This window comes from Pteropus vampyrus, unplaced genomic scaffold (assembly GCF_000151845.1).
Source record: "Pteropus vampyrus isolate Shadow unplaced genomic scaffold, Pvam_2.0 Scaffold281, whole genome shotgun sequence".
In the NCBI taxonomy this organism is placed as follows: domain Eukaryota; kingdom Metazoa; phylum Chordata; class Mammalia; order Chiroptera; family Pteropodidae; genus Pteropus; species Pteropus vampyrus.
The window spans coordinates 653,689-674,132 of NW_011889062.1; the positions used below are offsets into that span (position 1 = coordinate 653,689).

The following is a 20,444-nucleotide window of genomic DNA, read 5'->3' on the forward strand; positions in this document are numbered from 1 at the left end:
CAAGACATCCATCATTGGTGTGATTTTAGTGTATCAGTTGTTCAATGCAAAGCAGTAGCTACCATTTTTACACTGAAAATTAAAAGCAAAAACAAAACCATCACTGACTTCAATGAGCAAAATAAAGTCTCATAGAATCCATGTTTTCAGCAAACAGCCAATCCATTTTCTGCTCAGACTCAATTCAGGAACTTAACTCCTTTTACCAAAGAAACAAAGAAAAAATAAAACAACTCTATATGGCTGCATCACAATACATAAATATAGAACCCAACATGCTCAGGTCAAAGGTAATCAGTAAAAAGCAACAGTAAAAACATATGCCAATCTCTGGCCAAAGAGCATTACGTATTTTAATTCATTTAACTCAATTCCTTGCAAAGAGAAAATGCATTCCTTATAAATGAGCATGCATTGACATGCATTTTGCAGAGATTAACAGGACATTAAATTCCTTAGAAATATTAGATATAAAAACTAAGTTATTCAACTAATTTTGAATAATTATGGCTCTATTGACTGAGAAAATGCTACTTTTGATATAAAAAGTGACATCCTCTTCCCAATTCGAATTTGTTTACTCAACCTTCTTTACTGAGTGAGTTCTATACTCCAGGTTTCCTATCAATACCTGGGACTCAACATTGAATCAAATAGGTAGAGAGAGCCCTGCCTTCCTGAAGAGCTCAAGACTCACAGTAGTTGATGAGCAGAACACAGAAGACCTTACCTGAAGAAATCCATTTCCATAGTACTTGTATGGAACATAATTAAGGTTACATTAAGTATATAGAAAAATATATGTATTATTATTCTGTATTATAGTTTGGGCCATCAAACTTTTTAAAAATTTGACAAATTACACTTCTTTATGTTTTACAGAATTTTCCTTATAACTATGTGCCAGGTGTGTTGTGTGAAAACCTCTCCTGCAATAAATATTATTGTTTCCAGAAATGTTATATTCTTTATTTTCCACTAGTTGGTGCTTTTATCTCTACCTTCAAAAATACTAGTTGTGCTTTGAGTGATCGGATCATATTTAGTTCTCAAAATTTCTGAAAGTAACTGAGTATTAAATATAATAAAATATTTATATAATTGGATGCTTAATACTACTGACTGAGTGTTAAATTTTATGCCATAGTTTTATTTAATCAACATGTAATTACTGATAAACTGGGCTAGGGAATTAAGAAAGAGGGCATCATCACGTGGTTCTACCTGAACTATGAGCACTAGCATGTAGGTCAGATTGGTCATCTGCTAGAAATCCCATCAGCAATATTTTTTCATAGTAGTAACTCGAAGATTTTGACAAAAGAGTTAAAAATGTGTAAAACATAGTAATATAGATATTTAATCCCCTTTCACCTCTTAAATTGCTCCTGCCAAATCTTTATATTTTAAAACTTCTATGCCTGACTACATACTGACTACATACTATGTACTATTGCTATATTAGAGCAACATTTATGTGGAAAAGATAAAATCTTACACTAAATTTTACCCCACAAATTAGAGGCATGTAAGATATTTGAAATAGTTAAGTAAATATAGTACTTTCAGGAAAAAGAAAAAGCCTTTGCCCCCAAATGAAGTTACAGTCATGTGCTGCATAATGCCGTTTGGGCAATGACAGCCCATATTTATGAAGGTGGTCCAAGAAGATCATAATAAAGCTGAAAATTTCCTATTGCCTAGGAATGCCATAGCTGTCCTAACATCACAGTGCAATGCATGTCTCACGTGTTTGTGGTAAAGTTATGTAAACAAACCTACTGTGCTGCCAGTTGTACAAAAGTATAGCACACACAATTATGTACAGTACATAATAACTGTAGTGATAATAAATGACTTACTGGTTTATGTATTTAATATCCTCTGCTTATTATTATTTTAAAGTATATGCCTTCTACTTCTAATAAAAAGAGTTTGCTATAAAACAGTATGCAATGTTACACAGGCAGAAGCCTCTTACGTCTAGTGTTTACTATATCCCTTGATTGCATCACTTTCTCTTGTGCTTGATTTACTTTCATGCTGTTTGGCTCATCATGGCCCCTAGGCATACAAAATCCACTGCTAATGTTGCCAGTAAAAGGCCACATTTACTTATTAACCTGGAAACAAAATTAAAAATGATGAATGACTACAAAGATGGTAAATCAGTGACGGTTACTGCTTGCCAGTCGAGAACGTCACCCTCCACCAAAGAACAAGGATAAAATGACAGAAACTGTTAAAGAATCTGCTTCATTGAAGGCAATGAGGCTTAAAAAATTCAAGAAGGGCCTAGATCAGACATGGAGAAATTTCTCAAAACTTGGAATGAAGACCAGACACAGAAGCATATCCTTCTCAGCACCATGATGAGCAAAACCAAAGCAAAATGTTTATTTGCAATGCTGAAGGAAAAGGTTGGACCTAATTATGATGCTTAATTTATGGCTAGTTCTGAGTGGTTTAAACAACTCAAGAATCGTTTCATTTCATAATGTGAAAATGAGTGATGAGTCTGCAAATGCTGATGTGAAGGCAATGAAGAATTTTGGAAACAACTAGATAAGCTGATTATGGAGGAAAATTACTTGCCAGAGAAAATATTCAATATGGATGACAACTCTCTATTTTGGAAATGGATGCCTGAAAGGATTTTGCCCCCAGTCCCACAAGAGGCCAAGTAGATACAAGGTGTCAAGGCTTTTAAGGACAGGATAACAGTCCAGCTTGGGAGAAATGCTGAAGGCTATAAATTGAAACCCTTTGTGACGTGGCACAGAGAGAACTCAGGGCCTAAAAGCATATCAATGAGCACCCACTGACGATGTACTACAGGAGCAATAAGAAGTCACAGATGACCCAACTCCTCTTCCAACATACCTTCCTGAATTGCTATGACAGTGAAATGGAAAAGTACTGTTTGTAATAACATACTTTTCAAGATTTGCTTATTGTTGATAATGCTCCCAGGCATCCATTATTTTTTGGTGATCTACAACCCAATATTAAAGTGGTATTTCTCCCTCCAAACACTACCTCTTTGGATCAAGGAGTTATAGCAGATTTTAAGATGTACTACCTGAGGAAGACCTTTGCCCAAGCTATTGCTACAACTAAGGGAGACACTGAGTAGATACAGATGCTATTCTGGAAGGATTAGAGCAACTATGACAGCGTCAAGAACGTTCCTTGGGTTTGGGGTGATGTCACCAAAAAGTATATGAATGACATTTGGAAGATGATACTCAAGAAGTTTGTCCATGACTTTAAAGGATTTGCCAAGGATGAGGATGTTGCAAAAATCAACAAGGCAGTGGTTTAGACGGCAAACAGCTTCAACCTGGGTGTGGATGAGAATGACATCAAGGAGCCTCTAGAGGTGGTTTCTGAGGGAATGACTAATGAGTTGTTGAAACTGGAACAGGAATACATAGCTGAAAGCAAGAGAAAAGGAACCTACAGTAGAAAAGAACTCCCAAGAAAATTCCCAGTAAAGAGTTTAGCAGAAGATTTTGCAGACCTCCATAATATTCTTAAAAAGTTTAAAAATGTGGACACCAACACTGAAAGGTTTTCATTAATAGAGAGGAATATTCTTAAAGTATTATCTGCTTACAAGCAAATCTATTATAAAGAAAGAGAGGGGAAAAAAAAAAAACAAGGAAATCACCATAGACATATTTCTGAAAAGAGTGATACTCCTCAAGAAGAACTTCAGGCAGGTCCTTCAGGAGGTATCTCAGAAGGTATTGTTATCATAGGAGATGACAGCTCCATGCATGTTATTGCTCCTGAAAGCCCTACAGTGGGACAAAATGTGGAAGTGAAAGACAGTAATATTAATGATCCTGACCCTGGGTGTGGATACTGACCCTGTGTAAGCCTAGGTTAATGTGTGTGTTTGTGTCTTTAACAAAAATTTAAAAAGTAAAAAAAAATTAAATTAAAAATATAAGAAAGCTATAAGGATACAAAAAACCATTTTTGTACAGCTGTACTGTGCGTGTGTTTTAAGCTAAGTGTTATTATGAGTCAAAAAGTTCAAAAAAATTAATTAAAAAGTTACAGTAATCTAAGGTTTATTACTGAAAAACATTTTTTTTAAGAATTTAGTGCAGCTTAAGTATATAGTGTTTACAAAGTCTAAAGTAGTGTACAGTAATGTCCTTGGCCTTTACATTCCCTCACCACTCACTCACTAACTAACCCAGAGCAACTTCCAATCCTACGAGTTTGAGTCCGGGTAAATGCCCTATTCGGATGGACTGTTTTTCATCTTTTATACCATATTTTTACTGTAATTTTTCTATGCTTAGATACATGAATATTTACCACTGTATTACAATGTCCTACAGTATTTAGTAAAGAAATTTGTTTCATAGGTTCGTAGTCTAGGAGCAACAAGTTATACCATATAGCTTGGGTGTGTAGCAAGAGACACAATCTAGGTTTGTTTAAGTGTACTTTATGATCTTAACACACTTCTTCGACCCTATCCCAGTCGTTAAGTAATGCTTGATGGTATTTCAGTAACATTTATTTAATTAGAAAAACTCTTCTTAGGATGCTAAGTAACCTGGCATAAAACAGAATAAAACATATACAGTAATTTGAAGTAGTTTGACTCAATGATAAAAAAGCAAATATTTTTCTTGTAAAGTTAAAGATGAAACTGTACTGGTATTGAAAGGCATAAGAAGTTATGTAATTACTCCATATAAAAAAAATATATAAAATCTGATTTGTGTTTTTATCATATCCAATTTGGCATTTACTGATAAAACAAAACTATGTAATATTATATCTAAGTCAGCTGTTCATGCAACTAGTTATTTAATATCTTGTTAGTTTGGTTATGTGTTTTAATATACACATTGGAGGTATAATAAACTTTTTTCCTCACAGGATCTCCGATAGATTTTTAACTCTTAATTTGGGACTATTTGTAATAATATATATTTCCACTAAAGGTCACAACTTTTAGTTACATGATTACCAAGGGAAATCTGATGAACTGACAGCTTAAACCCTTGATTTTTTATTCTGTTACCTCATTTCCATTGATTGCTGAAGGCAAAGATCTTCATTTCTACATTGCACTTTCACTGTCATGCTAATATGTAACCGCTTTTCCCTTCTTCCAAAAGCAAAAACTTTCCAAGAAAGAGTGTAGGAAATTTAATTTTAAAAATAGTGCTCAAAAATAACAGTGTTCTTAACGCTGACTCTGTTTTACTAGACAAACTGACTTTTACCTATTCAACTCACTAACCTACACGAAGCTATAATTATAATGAGAAATACTAGCAGGATGATGGCCAAGTTTTTGACCTTGTCGTTATGTTGTTAAATAGAAAAATTACAATGTTTATTCTGAAAATATTCTCGTGAATTATTTTTGCTTCAATTTCTTAATCTACAAAATGCAATTATTTTTCTAGTTAATGCATGTGTTAATTCCAAGGAGAATGTACACTAGATTCTTGGAACATTATAATCATGTTTATATATTTGACATGACTTAATTAACAACCATTCATACATGATACTGGATGTCAAATGCCATACATAAGCTTTCTCCTAACACCCTAAACCAACTATCCAAATAAGCATATTTAATGAGATACACGTGATTATTTTTGGAAATATGAAATTTTATGAATAAGACTAAGTAGTAAAACAAAATATTATCTATTAAATATTTGCAGATCATTTTTAAATAACTAGACAATGATAATGCACGATTTTTAAATAAGTTTTAGCATTGAAATTTATTTTTCAGGTTTGACATCATTATTTATTTTAAATATTCTTCCTTTAAACCTATGTGCTTATTCAACTTAAAAAATTAATAGAAAAATCAATGATGTGTTTCTACACATTCATATACAAATTTTCCAAAACAGAAGTATTAAAGCCTTAAGAAGATTTTATTTTCCCTCCCAGATATTTTGTGGAAAACAGATTGCTTTTGTCTGTGTGGGTGAAAGAAAAATTAAAGAATGATGTTTCTTGGTGATATATAAAGATTTAAGTAATAAGAAAATCTTCACAATGACTTCATGTAGCATCAAATTAGACTGAGGTTCTAAAAGTATAAATATCCTGTGAAAGCTTTTAAGTTAGAACTATTTCCCTTCTGAATGTTTTGCTATAATTGTGATGAATGGCCAACTAGAGCAAAAGTTCAAAAATAGAACTTAAATTTAATTAGCCAATGAAAAGTCTAAGTGCTGCCATCATATTTCATGACTATAGTCAGTTTCTAATTTATAGCATAGTTATGGGAAGGAGCTCTTTGCTCATATATAAATTAATCTGCTATATTTTAAGGGGCAATCAAAATACTGTAATTAGTATTTTTTTAATAAAATAAACATAACAATAGCAAAATACAATTTGCTGACACACTTAAACCTGTAATGATGCTTAATTCATGAGCCCTGAATACATCTATTCCCTTTCAAGCTGGTAAACCTCCAATTTTAGTTTTATATTGCAAAAAAGACAAAGTACAAGAGTTTTAAAATGGCATCATATTTCTACATGACCTAAGCCCAGCATCATCTCTCACCACTCTCAAAGTTCCTGCAATATCAAAATGCATGTAGTTCTCATACACTAGACTCTTTTTACTTCAATGCCATACTGCTCATGGTATTCCTCCACTGAGGTTCTCTTCAGTTTCTTACTCACTTGATCAGTCTTACTCATACAGTAAAACAGAGCCAAACACACTTGGAGTAAACCTTCCCTAATTACTTCAAAACTGGGGTATTCTAACTGCTCTTACCTTCATGCCAGCCAGAAGTCTAGGCATACTTCTACTATGGCATTGTAATTTATTTCTCTATTCACAGCATGCCATGAATTAACTGAAAGCATAATTTGTTTTCCTTAGCGCCCTTACTTTGGTTATGCATATATACTGGTTCTATATATATAGAATGGTTTTATATAAATATTATATATAATGGTTATATATGTGTGTGTGTGTGTGTGTGTGTGTGTGTGTGTACACCAGCTGTGTTAATCTTGAATATTCAGGAAAACAGAAACTATTCTATGCCCTCCACAGAGAAAAAATTTAATTGAGAGAGTTAGATGCTTCCAAAAATGTTAAAAGGATGGGAAAATGAAAAACGCGAAGACTGATCTAGATAGTTTTACTGAAATTGGATAGTTTTAGGAATCACAGGAAAACCACCAATTAGGTCACAGCTACCTACCTGCTGAACGAAGGTAGGTAATTTTCAGGAAATTCCTGTGAAATGTATGTCTATCAATGTTCATGAGCACACCCACCACTACTGGAGGTTATACAAGTATGGCTTCTGCTTCTTCTTTCCAAATCTCAAATGACTCTCTGGCACAATCTAACCTACATTCTTGCTATCAAGGACTGTGAGAAAATAGTTCCCAATCTTTCATTTCCTGTCATAATGTAGAGAGCACAAAAGAGAGACAATGCTGTGCAGCTGTCAAGAGACAATCAGGCACATTCCACCACCCTGGCTATAAGCATACTTACAGCTCTTTCTATCCATATTTACATTTCAAATAACAATTACAACATCATCACACTTCACAATTACGATGTAACAACCCATAAAATATAGTAGTACCCCTTTATCAGTAGTTTTGCTTTCTGTGTTTTCAGTTATGTGCAATCACAATCCAAAAATAGCAAATGAAAAATTCCAGAAATAAGCAATTTATAAGTTTTAAATTGTGTGCCATTCTGTGTAGTGTGATCAAATTTCACATATTACACTTGAGATGTGAATCATCCCTTTGTTCAGCTATCTACACTGTACATACAGTATAAGAAGATATTTTGAGACCCCATTCACATACCTTTTATTACAGTATATTGTTATACTTGTTCTATTATTATCATTAATATCATACTGTGCCTAATTTATAAGTTATAGGTATGTATAGGGAAAACATAGTATATATAGATTTTGATACTATCTGTGGTTTCAGGTATCCACTGGGGGTCTTGGAATATTATCCTCCACAGATAAAGGGGAACTATTGTATCTACTAAACAAATGATTGCATGCTTATCCTTGACAACCCCCAATTAAATAGTGCATTGATCTGTGGTTCTGTAGCAATTGAGCCATTCCCATGCCTATGTCTAAAAGGACAGAGGAATAGAGTGAATTTGTAAATTTATCTATCTCCAAAGAAGTAGGAACAGGCATCTTAAAGGGAGAGTTCTGAAATGCAAATCTCTTGACTTCATTCTCTCCCTCCTTCAGATCTTTTGCCAAGACCTCTCTATTGGCGGAACCAACTAGAAATCAGAGATTGTTGATTTGGTTTATACCATTCAGTATTCCAGAACAGAATGGAGGTGGTGACAAGTAGATCAGGCAGAGCAAATTAAGATATGCTTTAAATATCTAAGGTTAATCACTGATACAAATATAGGAGTACTGGAGGATATTGTACTTCCACAACGTCATAAAGAATCAGGTGGTAGTCTCAGCATGCATTTGGTGAAAACAATGTTTACTTTAGAGAACATATTTTTTGAGAAGTAAATTTTTTAGGCCAACAAAATTTAATCCTGCGGAGATGGGAAGCAACACTGGTGACTAGGTTATTAGAATCAATAGATGGAAAGCCACTCCCATGTTACCCTTGGTTCCCGGACTCATATTTTCCAGTTATAGGAGAAAGAAAACCATTTATCAGCTGCTGGCTCAGGACATATAGTGTATTTGGTAGGACATCCTTCCACCCTCAGTAAGAACATTAATAAAATCTTTAATATGCCAATCCACTATTCTAAAATCAGTAATTTCTGCTTGATGGGGCATATGGTGATAAAAACCTATGAAAATTAGAAAGTGAACCAAATGCCTCACTAATTTTCCTCTACGATTACTTTCTTGATTGGGAGTAATATCATATTATTTTCTGCCTTTATCCTAGGCTTAGTTTTATAAAAAAACAATGAACACATTTCTTAGAAATATTTATAATAACACAGGGATGTACTGAGCCCTAGGTTCTTCTTCAGAAAAAGAATATGGTGTAATATCTAGTTTATACTATAGGTCGATGAGTCATATGTCAATGTATGTGTGTGCTGTTAAGATAAAAATTCAGTGATTTCAGTCTCAGGGTATCTATTCAGATTCTTACTAGGAGAGCAACTCATTTCCTGATCTACTTATAGTGTGCTGGCTTCTGTATAGAATGCTAGAGTATCTCAGAGAGAAAATCTGTCACTGTACGATAGTTTATGAGTGACTAGCTGAAGGACTTATCAGCCCCCACAGCTTGCTGAGATGGAAAAGTTTCTTTTAGATCATAAATATGCCTCAATGTAAGAATGCTATTTATTTTCATATAACCGAATAAAATGGATAGAATAAAACTAAACACATTATAGCACCCTATTCACATCATTAAAGATTAATAATAGATTGGATTAACCTTAATTTATATTAATTTATCTTACTATTCTAAAATAGAAAAAAAGATGTATATTAACTCCTATTGACAGTTAAACTTCAGTACTAGTTAATATTCTGAAATATTATCTCACCCTTTTTATTAGATAGAAGTAAAAAAATTAGAGATCCAGCCTTAATTTCTCTTTAATATTCTTTAGAAATACGATGCCTCTTGGCAAAAAGATAAGATGCGAAGATATTAAAAAATTAAACATTTCATTAATTATTATAGCAGAACTGATATATTAATATATGGCCTTCGCTATACAAACTTAGATTATACCCAGATAATAGCCGAGGTAAGCAATATCAAATATTTGATTTTAAAAATTAAGGCCAAAAAATGTCATGATAGAAATGACACCAAAATAAATAAATGACCATTAAATGAAACATTCCAGTTTATTATAGTATTAGTTATCAAATGCAGTCAAACTGGTTTATTAACATAGCCCTTTGCAAAATCTAGTGTAGCTATAATAGTTTATCTTCTTTTACTAAGTAGGAAAAAAGTCACGCAAGCCTCCTCAGTCTTTGGTTATCATTCATGTTTACATATTTGTTCCATTCTGAAAAACAGAAAAGTTAAGACAAACTTCTAGATAAGAGGCAATACCAACATTCATGATTCAGTTACAACAAATAAATATTGCAGTATGTCATGTTCACCATGCATTCAATATGATTTCACTAAAGAAAAAAGTTGTAAAAGTTAGGGAAGTTAATGAGTAGAAATATGTGTGATTCAAAAGAGTAGGTCAGCTTGTGGAAAAAGATGAGCAGCTAAAGACATTCCCCTACCTCTACTTCTTTTTGATATTCTAATAAAATACAGCACAGGTGTAAAGTGCAAATTCAAATGGGTAAAGGCAAGAGGTAAAATAAAAAGAATCAATAAAAGTCTATTTTTGTCCTTTGTCTTTTGGAAAGACTGAAAACAGGTGAATGAAAAATTACTAATGTTTCAGAACAAATAACTTCTCAGAACTTTTGAGACTACTTAAGTTTCTACTTGGTTAAAAATGTATAGAAACTAAATAAATTTTCTTGCTGAATCCCAGAGATGCTCAGGAAGTGTAGGAATCTAGAACCACAATTAAGTAGTTGTAACAGAGACCCTATTTTCCTCATGGCCAAAAATATGTACTATCTGGCTCTACAGAAAAAAAGTTTGCCAATCTTTGGTCTAAATAAATGAACTAACCCAAACTGAGGTTTACGTAAAAGAGAGATGAAAGCAAAAAGAGGGAAGATTGAAAATAGGGGATAAAGTATAATTCTACACTCTATACAGTGAGAGCTTCCAAATCCCTTCTAGTCCTCTGCTGAAAACACCAATTCAAGATAATATACCTAGGTAGGGAGACAGACAGACAGACAGACAGACAGTTTGTTTTGACTAAATTATTACTTCAAGTTTTATTTTTTAATGAAACAAATTAGTCCAACAGATCTAAGGTACAAAAATTAACCAGTTTTGAACTGACCAATGAGAAAGGCATCCAAATTGTTCCTTTCTCAGAAGAACCACCTCCTCCCTGATGCCATCTTTGGTCACAATACACATCCTGAGTGTGTCTCTGGTGTGTATACACATCCCTCTTGGCTGCAGAATTAAAGATGTCTCCTACTAGCTTCACAGCTCTGAGGACAGTGGGACATGCTCCATGTTCCGCATGCTCTTAATTAAAATCTACCTGGTTGTCAAGCAAGGGCTTTGGTATAGTATTTGCCAAGCCTCCAGCCTTAAAGCAACCTCTCTGCTGGAACCCTGTAGGAGAAGTTCATTGAGAGGACATAACTGCCAGTTGACCCAGGAGCTGGACTTGGCCAATCAGAGACTCTTAACCCCCTCCCCTGCCCTGGAATATATTGTCCCTGTGTTGGGGGGTACTTTAAGGATGTAGCCTTGAGAGAGTAATGTGTTATTGAGACCATCTGGACTATATATGTGACTGAACCCCATTACGGCCTCTATATAAACTCAAGATTCTGACAGGTAGTTGAAGAGCCCTACTCATCTTGCAGCTACCCAAAACAAGACTTGTATGTATATTCTCTTGCTTATTAAAACTGCCACCCAAAGTAGTCTCTCTCTTTTTTTTTTTTTTTTTTTTTGGTCTCTCCTTGCCCTTCATGTATTGGGGTCAGTTTCAAATTTCCCCCAGTGAACTCGTAAAATTGGGACCCAAACATTGGTGAGCCACCCAGGAGATTGAAGAAACGGGTCTTGGGAAAAGGAATCCGAGAAAGAAATCCCAGGTTGGTCATAAACCTCAGTGCAGGGAAGGTGGCCAGTATGTTAGATACTTGTGGACTATTGTGGATGCTCCCCAAATGCCAGCTAGTTTAATGCATTTATATAAGAAATTGTACATAGCACATTGTGGCAAAGAAGGGAAAAGAATAGCTGCCACAGTGGAATGGCCTCTACTGTGGGCAGTTCAGCTACCACCAATGCCTAACTAGAGGCTGAAGCTCAAGTTAGAAAGTTGGAAGAAGAGTTGATGTTAGAGAAGGAAATGCAGTTGTTCTCTTCTCTGCTAGCTTCAGAACTAGCAGACAAGGTGAGAAAGCAGGTAATAAATTGGAGACCTTGGCATGCCATTTTGCAAAGGAGGGCGAAAACTGCTATGGATTAAGGTCCATGAACATGTGACAAAACCTTACTGGAATGCTAAGAGTGGAATCCCTGGGAAAGTGAGCAGAATGAAGAGGAAGATGTTGTGGTGATTGACAGTGAAGAGATGACGCACTCCATGCCATTCAACCCCAGATACAAAGGAAAGCAAAAGTCCAGCAACAACCCCAGCCATCAGGGCAGCTCCCAAGTCAGGAACATTCATGATGAGAGAATACACATCTGCTGAGCTTACTGATACAGCTGCCAACTTCCAACAAAAGGCAAGGGAAAGTACCAGGTGTGGCTAGTGCGGCTGAGATACAGGGGACGTTGACATTTCTCTGGGCAAGAGACAGAGAAAATGAGCAACATCACCCCACATCTTGCCCTCCAGCAGCACCTGCCTTGTGCTTTGGGGTTCAAGGGACTCACTCCCTTATAGATGGATTATTCTAGCCTGCAGGAAGGCTTCGCCCGATGAGGGGACTCTTTCTGGGCATGCAGAACCCTAGAAATCTATAGAGGAGGTGCTCAAATCGGAATAACAGTTCAAATCTGCCCATACCTACTACCCCTACCACCCTTCATGCCCCACCTGTTCCAGCAGAGGCATCAGGATACAGTCCTATTTGGGGTAGGTGCCTCCCATGCCCTAGGTATAGCAGGCAGGCCAAGATCACCTGCAGGTGAGGGCCACTGGGGGTGACTAGAGGCCGCACACTGAGCTTACTCTTTGCTGATCCCGTAAAAATAAATAAAGGGTTATAGCTTTGGTTATTACTGGAGATGAATGTACTCAATACATGGTAACTCTAAGAATGATCTACATGCAACAATATGAATCAATCCCACATACATGTTAACTGAGAAAGGCCAAGACACAAAAGAATAATTGCACACTGGGCAAGATAGCATAGATACTAGAGGCTCTGTACATCTCCTCTAGTGACCACACCAGAGTTGTGACAGAAACATGGAGCAAACGGCAAGCAGAGTCACCTGGTGTCTGGATGAACAGAAGCCCTATAACTACAAAGAGAAATAAGAAGTCACCCTGCAACAGTAGGAGGTAGGAGAGGGCAGAGACATGAGGCTGCCCGTCCCTAGCAGCTGAGTGAGACAGAGGCTATGGCAGATGCAGCCTGCAGGTGCAGATGTTCCTCTTAAAGAGGCCATGACTGCAATCAGAATTTCATGGAGATGGACTTGCTCACTCTACGCACCAGTGCCTGGTGAGCTGCTGGGGGGGAAGGGGGTGGAGGGACAGCAGGGACTTACAGGGGGACACTGAGTTGTTGGAGCGAGGGCCAGAGGTGAGGCTTTCTCTTGGGCAAAAGTGCTGGCAGTATCCATTGTTCCTCAGTTGAGCCCTCCTCCCTCTCAGAGTGTAGATGCAGCACCACTACAGCTGAGGAGTCATCAAACTGGGCAACAGAGGTCTCTTGGCCCAAAGGATTCCCCAAAACGCCACCCCTCCCAACTCGTGGCCCCATTCAAGCCACATCCAGTGGGGTTCTCGGTGTGCCCTGTGCCCCTTGCTGAGCAGCTCCACGCCCCACACTGATGACACCTAGACTCGGTTTGTGGCGTGGCCTCCTGAAGCAACTATAAGCACAGTATCTGTGGATTGCTTGCTGAATCTTAATAGGTAGCCCTGGAGGGACACAGGCTGGGGCTAAACTTGGCCTGCAGCTGGACGCCTCTCAGGACTGTGCCACTAGACACCTACTACACAAAGCCACGCTAAAAAGACTGGAGACTTCAGAGCTTTACTTAGTACATATAAACAGACATAAAAGGGCAGCCAAAATGGGAAGACAAAGAAGCATGTCTCATATGAAATAACAGAACAGAGCTCCAGGAAAAATGAAGTCAAGCAATCTAACAGATGCAGAATTCAAAACACTTGTTATAAAGATGCTGAATGAAGTCAGGAGAAGAGTAGATGAACTCAGTGAAAATTTTAACAAAGAAATAAACACACACACACACACACACACACAAATGGAGATGGAAATTATAAAAGGGAACCAGTCAGAAATAAAAAATACAATATCTGAAATGAAGAGTATATTATAGGAAATCAACAGAGTGGATAAACGAGAGGATCACTGATATAGAGGATGGGGTAGCGAAGGACACCTAATCAGAACAGCAAGAAGAAAAAAAGAAATGAAGATAATTTAAGGTGCCCATGGGACATCAAACATAATAACATTCACATTATAATACAAATTATAATGAAGAGAGAGCACAAGAAGTTGAAAACCTATTTGAAGAAGTAATGATGGAAAACTTCCCTTACCTGGTGAAGGAAACAGATATACAACCCCAGGAAACACAAAGATTCCCAAAAACAATGAACACAAAGAGGCCCACATAAAGACACATCATAATTAAAATACCAAAGGTTAAAGACAAAGAGAACCTTAAAAGCAGCAAGAGAAAAGCAGTTAGTTACCTATAAAGGAGCTCCCATAAGACTGGCAGCTGATTTCTCAAAAGAAACTGCAGGACAGAAGGGTTTGGCACAAAATATTCAAAGTGATGAAACTCCAGGATCTACAACCAAGATTACTCTACCCAGCAAAGCTATCATTTAGAGTGGAAGGATAAAGAGCTTCCCAGACAAGAAAATGCTAAAGGAGTTCATCACTACCAAGCTAGTATTACAGGAATTTTTGGAGGGACTTCTTTAAGAAGAAGAAAAAAGATGTATCAAAAACATGAATAAAGAATGACAATAACTACATATCTATCAACAAGTACCTCAAATGAAAAGAAAAATGAAAAAGAATTAAATGTTCCAACCAAAAGATAGGGTGGTTGAATGGATAAGAAATCAAGACCCCTACACATGCTGCCTACAAGAGACTTGCTTCAGATTAAAAGGTACGTATAGACTATAAGTAAGGGGCTGAAAAAGATATTGCATGATAGACCTAAGAGGGTATTGTGAATGGAGTAAGTCAGATAGAAAAAGACAAATGCCACAAGATTTCTCGTACACGTGGAATCTAAAGAACAAAATAAACAACAACAAAAATGGAAACAAACTAATAGAGAATATTTTGAGGGCTACTAGATGAGAGTGGGATCGAAGGGATCGGTGAAAAAGGACAAAGAGATAAAGAACTACAAATGGATAGTTACAAAATAGTCACAGATATAAAGTATAGCATAAGGAATATAGTCGATAATATTGCAATAAACACATAAGGGGTAGAGGGGTTCTAGATTTAGTGGGGTGATTACTTTGTGAGTTATACAGATTTCTAATCACTAGGCTGAACAACTGAAACTAATATATTATTGTATGCCAACAATAATTTTTAAAAAAACCTCACTGAATTGTACAGTGTAAAAAGAAAAAGAATTGCAGCATAACACAGTGTACAAAATCTAGCCAAAATGAAATTATGTCATTTACAGATACATACGAAGTGGCAAAAAAAATTAAAGAAATGCAGGTAAGTGACTACTATAAAAATCAAGACAGTCATTACCTCTAAGGCAATGCAGAGATTTGTGATCAAGAAAGATACACAAGTAGATTATACTCTGTTGGCAATATTCTAATTCTTTATCTAGGTGGAATTTTCCATAGACGGCAACACTATTCTCTATGATCTTCCATTGTAACTAACACTTCCCAATAGAAAATAAGTGCTGGTGACTATTCAGACAAGTAGTATATGAAGTGAACCATGTCATGAGTAGGATAAAGCTTCTGCCTTGCTCTCTGTATCAGAACACTCAACCTTGGAACTCAATTACCAAGAAGTGAAGATATCTAAATTTGCCTAAGAAAAGAGACCTCATGGAGAGACTACATGGAGAAGCCTCAATGGAGAGGAACTGAGGCCTCCAAGCCAACTACTAACATTAATCGCCAAACTCATGAGTGAATAAGCCTTTAAGCCCTCCAGTTGAAGGGCATATAAATCTAAGAGAGAAATATTTCCTTCTAAAATATTGGAGCCACAACAGGGGCTTGCTAAATATCTCTTAAATTAAGATGACTAAAACCAAATCTTCTGAAACCTTGCCTCTATATAAATCTTGGACAGAAGGTTGGTAAGCCATAAATTCTAGGGAGGGGTTTTGCACAAAGCTCATCAGAGATTCATTTCCTGTTTACTTGATGAAAATGAACATTTGTAATGCTAGTTTTATTATGTCACCCCCAATTAAAACCTTTCTAGGGCCCCCAGAGCCTACCGTATCTCTTAAAAACACTCAGTCTTATATTTAAAGCCCTTTTCATATTACAGGTACCTTTCAGGTTCTTAATTTTAATAATTACATAATGTACACTTCCACTCAATAACTGTTAGCTGAAAGTATAATTTAATAAATTAACTAAGTATTTTGAAATAGGAAAATCTAAGCCTATTACCTTTTAGTTTAAGCAGTCATTCATATGCTATGGAGCAAGCACCTGGAAGTTAAAGTCCATTTCACTTTAAAAATAAAAATCTATAAAAGAGATTTTATATGCCACCCTCACTCAGTAGGATACCACAAAGATTAATGAGGTAATGCAATAAAAAGTGCTTTAAGCTATTCATATGAAAGGTGCTTTACAGAGGTATTTTATTGTAATTATTCTCTGCATTTAATGCCATATCTAAAAAAACTGGACTAGAAAAGGGAGTAACTTTCCAGTATACAAAAATTGTTTCAAAATCATCTGTTCCAATCTTGACTGTTAGCTATTTTTTAAAAATAATTAAAATCCTTATCTTACACAATTGTTTGAATTACAGATTAATGTAATAAATTGAGACAATGTATTTGAAGTGACTGGTTCTTGGTAAGACCCTACTAAATTCTTGTTTTTGTTACTGTTTGCAGTCAAAATAGTCATAGTAGAAATATTTTTAGAAGTTATATCAGTGCAACTTGCAGGAGTTATCTGGGAAAAAAGGCAGTCCAGGGAAGCCAACTAAAGTCTATTAATAGCAATTTAATAGACTATCCAGAAAATAAATGGAGATCATATTCTTGAATGATGCTTGCTTGCTTGCTTGTTTGCTTGTGTGTTTTTGAGTGACCTATTGTCCAATCACACCACATTTTGAAACTGAACTTTCAGAAACAGTTCACTATGATGGCCCAGTTGAGATAAAGTTGTTTAAGAAGTGACTTATCACTGAATGATCATTACTGAAGCATGTTCTTTTCTGGAACACAGGATGTATAACCTAAAGACAGACTGCTTACAATATAGTAATGAATTAATTGTGTTAACAGTCAATATTAATAACCATGATATTTGAACAAAAGTCATGGTGATAAACTGATATTCATCACACTAAACCTATAAGCATTACACTTCCTGATTTCAAAATATATTACAAAGCTACAGTAATCAAAAGTTTGGCATTGGCATAAAAATATATGAATCGAGCAATAGTAGACATAAAAAGCTCAGAAATAAATCCACACATGTACAGTCAACTGATCTTCAGCAAGGAAGTGAAAGATCCTATATCCCATTTCTAATCCTTTGAACCTTCTACTGAACTAATGTGTTTTTATCTTTAAAATGTCTCAGAAGATAAAAGATGTCCCTGTGCTTATAAGATTTTGAAATTTTAAGGAATTAAAAGAAATTTGCTCTGTGAGCAGGTTTTTAAATTTGGCTTAAGGCCTCTGATTCAGGGAATAAGCAATCTCATTCCAATTCTCTCTTCTACTGGAGAGATGTCCCCTTTCAACCTGTGTCTCTTGGTCCACTACAAATCAATGAACTCAGGACCCAATATACTATGTCTTAAAAATCCATTTAGAAAACAATTGCTCCATTCAAAGTTCATTTCCTTCCTTTATCAGAAATTGCTGGAAATGTAATTTGCAGCAAGCATTTCATTTCTTGTCTTGAAATAGATTGAGGTAAATGTAAAGTCAATGATTAGATAAATGTAATGTCTTGGGTTGATGCCACAATGCAATATTCAATGGTGTGGTCAGTACTGATGGATGTTTTGTATAGTTTCTCAGCTGTATAATGGGACAAATTCCCATGGAGCTATTTAAAATACTATGTGGCTCCTCTCACTTAATATTACCAAAAGTACCTTGGCACAAATACAAAAAGCAAGAGAGATTAGTGCTGAGCATGCAAGTGTAGTCCTCTTTTGCTCTGTACCAAGATCGTCCTTTACACAATCAACTGTTTCTGTGTACAATTTATTTACTGAGGTGTATTGCACGCAATAAATAACACAGCAAAGATTATTCCTCCTTCAAAAATCACTTTTATGAGGCTATAAATAGAAAGCCTGTACCAAGTAATCTCCAACAGTACAGTTAAAGATTAAACCCTGATGAAGTTAACACACATAATACGAGCATGCACACAAGCATTATAGCTATAGGAACACATTGTTTATGAACTCTCTATTTTAATGGCAAAGAGACATATTTCTCTTCTCTATTCCTTGCTATCAAGGTACATATCATTCGATATAAAAGAGGGAGAAAGGAAAGAGGTAACTTTCTTTGGTAAGGAATAAAAAACAGAATATCAATACTGCCTTTAGGAAATTTTTCTGGAAATGTAGATTGCAAACCCAGATTGCATAACACAGGAATGAATCAAATGATACAATGATAAATACCGTTTTTTAAGTTCCACTTCTTGTGATGCCTGTTCTTCCGTGGTTGTATTTCACTGTCACACAGAAACCCAGCATTATCAGGAAGGATACCCAGTCAGTATCATGTGTTTCAGTGACCAAAATGATAAATTTCCAGAATTTACCTTTTTAAAATTAAAATGTTTAATATTTTCTAACTCATCTAACAAATAATTATTAAAATCAGCACACCAACACTTTATTTACTAGAGTCTGCAAGTCCAGCACAGGATCATTTATGATTTAGAAAAATTTGTTGTCTCTCCTATTGAAATATATGTGATCACTATTTGCAACACTTAAAATAATTTTTATGACATTTTTTACTTATTAGTAGTCATATTAGTGAAAATCCTATAGTGGTACTTGCTTTTGTAGCATATATACAAAAACTGGAATAGTATCAAGAATATCAGTATAGCTCCTGCACAAGGACGACATGCAAATTTATGAAGCATTACCTACACACACATACACACAAAACTATATTAACATCTGTTCTATGTCATGAGAAAAAAAATCTTGATATATTTTGGAAGCATATGCTTATGACAATAACTTACAAAAATAGATATTTCTGAAATTTTTGTTTCTAATTTTGTAATTTAAAATTATTCTTTGTAAATAGCTTTTTAAAAAATCTCCAAAAGTATTTTAGATTTTTCTCATTATTGCTAGAATTCGATAATCAATCCTCTGTTTTGGTATTTCTCTCTCTAACCTTTTCTTCTATTTCTAGTGTTACCAAATTGAATAATGATATATCTTGGTTGAGTTTATTTCAATTCACTGGGCTGGTACTTGGTGAACGACATCAATATGGGGTTATTTTTTTCCATCCTAGGGACTCTCACGAATTATTTCTTTATTAATTTTTCCTCACTGCATTTTCTCTGATATTCTATAGTTCTATCAGAAAATATTTAAACATGTGGATCATTTCTCCACTATTTTCCTTCTCTCTGCCTTTTTTCCTCTTTTAGATTTCCTCTACTTTATCTTCCAAACCTTCTACTAATTTTTTCAAATAGATCCAAGTCTATAATTTTGGATGCAATAAATAACTTCTCTTTTCCTCTTGAGAATGAGTTAGAAATTTTTGTCTTATTTTTAGTTTTTCTCTCTTCCTTGCATTGTTTCTTCTGATTTTTAAAAATTTGTTTTATTCTTTGTTCTTGTTGGAGGCAGATTCACTAATCGTGACAGAAGTTTTAATTGCTAAAGAACTCGCACAGGACTCGCAATTATAATATTAGGAATCTACAGGTTATTGCAAGAAAAGAATACAAAGTGGCAACAACATTAAACTAAGGAAATGCATCTCAACTAAAGGCTGCCTCATGCTACAGATCAGAAGAGGCCAGGAGCTCTCTCTGACTGGCCTCCACATGCAGAAATGCAGTGGATGTGCTTTCTCTCTCAAATCAGAAACCACCAAGGTAGGTACAGAGCACCCCCGGAACCAAAGGATCGAATGTAGGCATATTTTGGGATCGTAACCAGCCCCAAAGGCACAGTCCTCTGGGCGTTTCACTTAAACCAAGTGTAAATAAACCATCATCTCATGGTTATCAAGAAACAATGCTCACAAGCCAGTACAACCACCAGAAACTCATCTTGGCCATTCAGATGAAAGCAACACTATTAATCTGTACAAGTCATGCTCCGCCCGTGTGTCAATACGGTCTTGGTGCGCCT

The 20,444-nt window shown here is 35.5% G+C and overlaps 1 non-coding gene across 1 annotated transcript; it reads left to right on the plus strand.

Annotated features, from left to right (window-relative positions):
* Positions 1–19,112: 19,112 nt before the first annotated feature.
* Positions 19,113–19,215, plus strand: LOC111729798. Its single transcript, XR_002776390.1, has one exon. It is a non-coding gene; the product is annotated as a U6 spliceosomal RNA (small nuclear RNA).
* Positions 19,216–20,444: the final 1,229 nt, after the last annotated feature.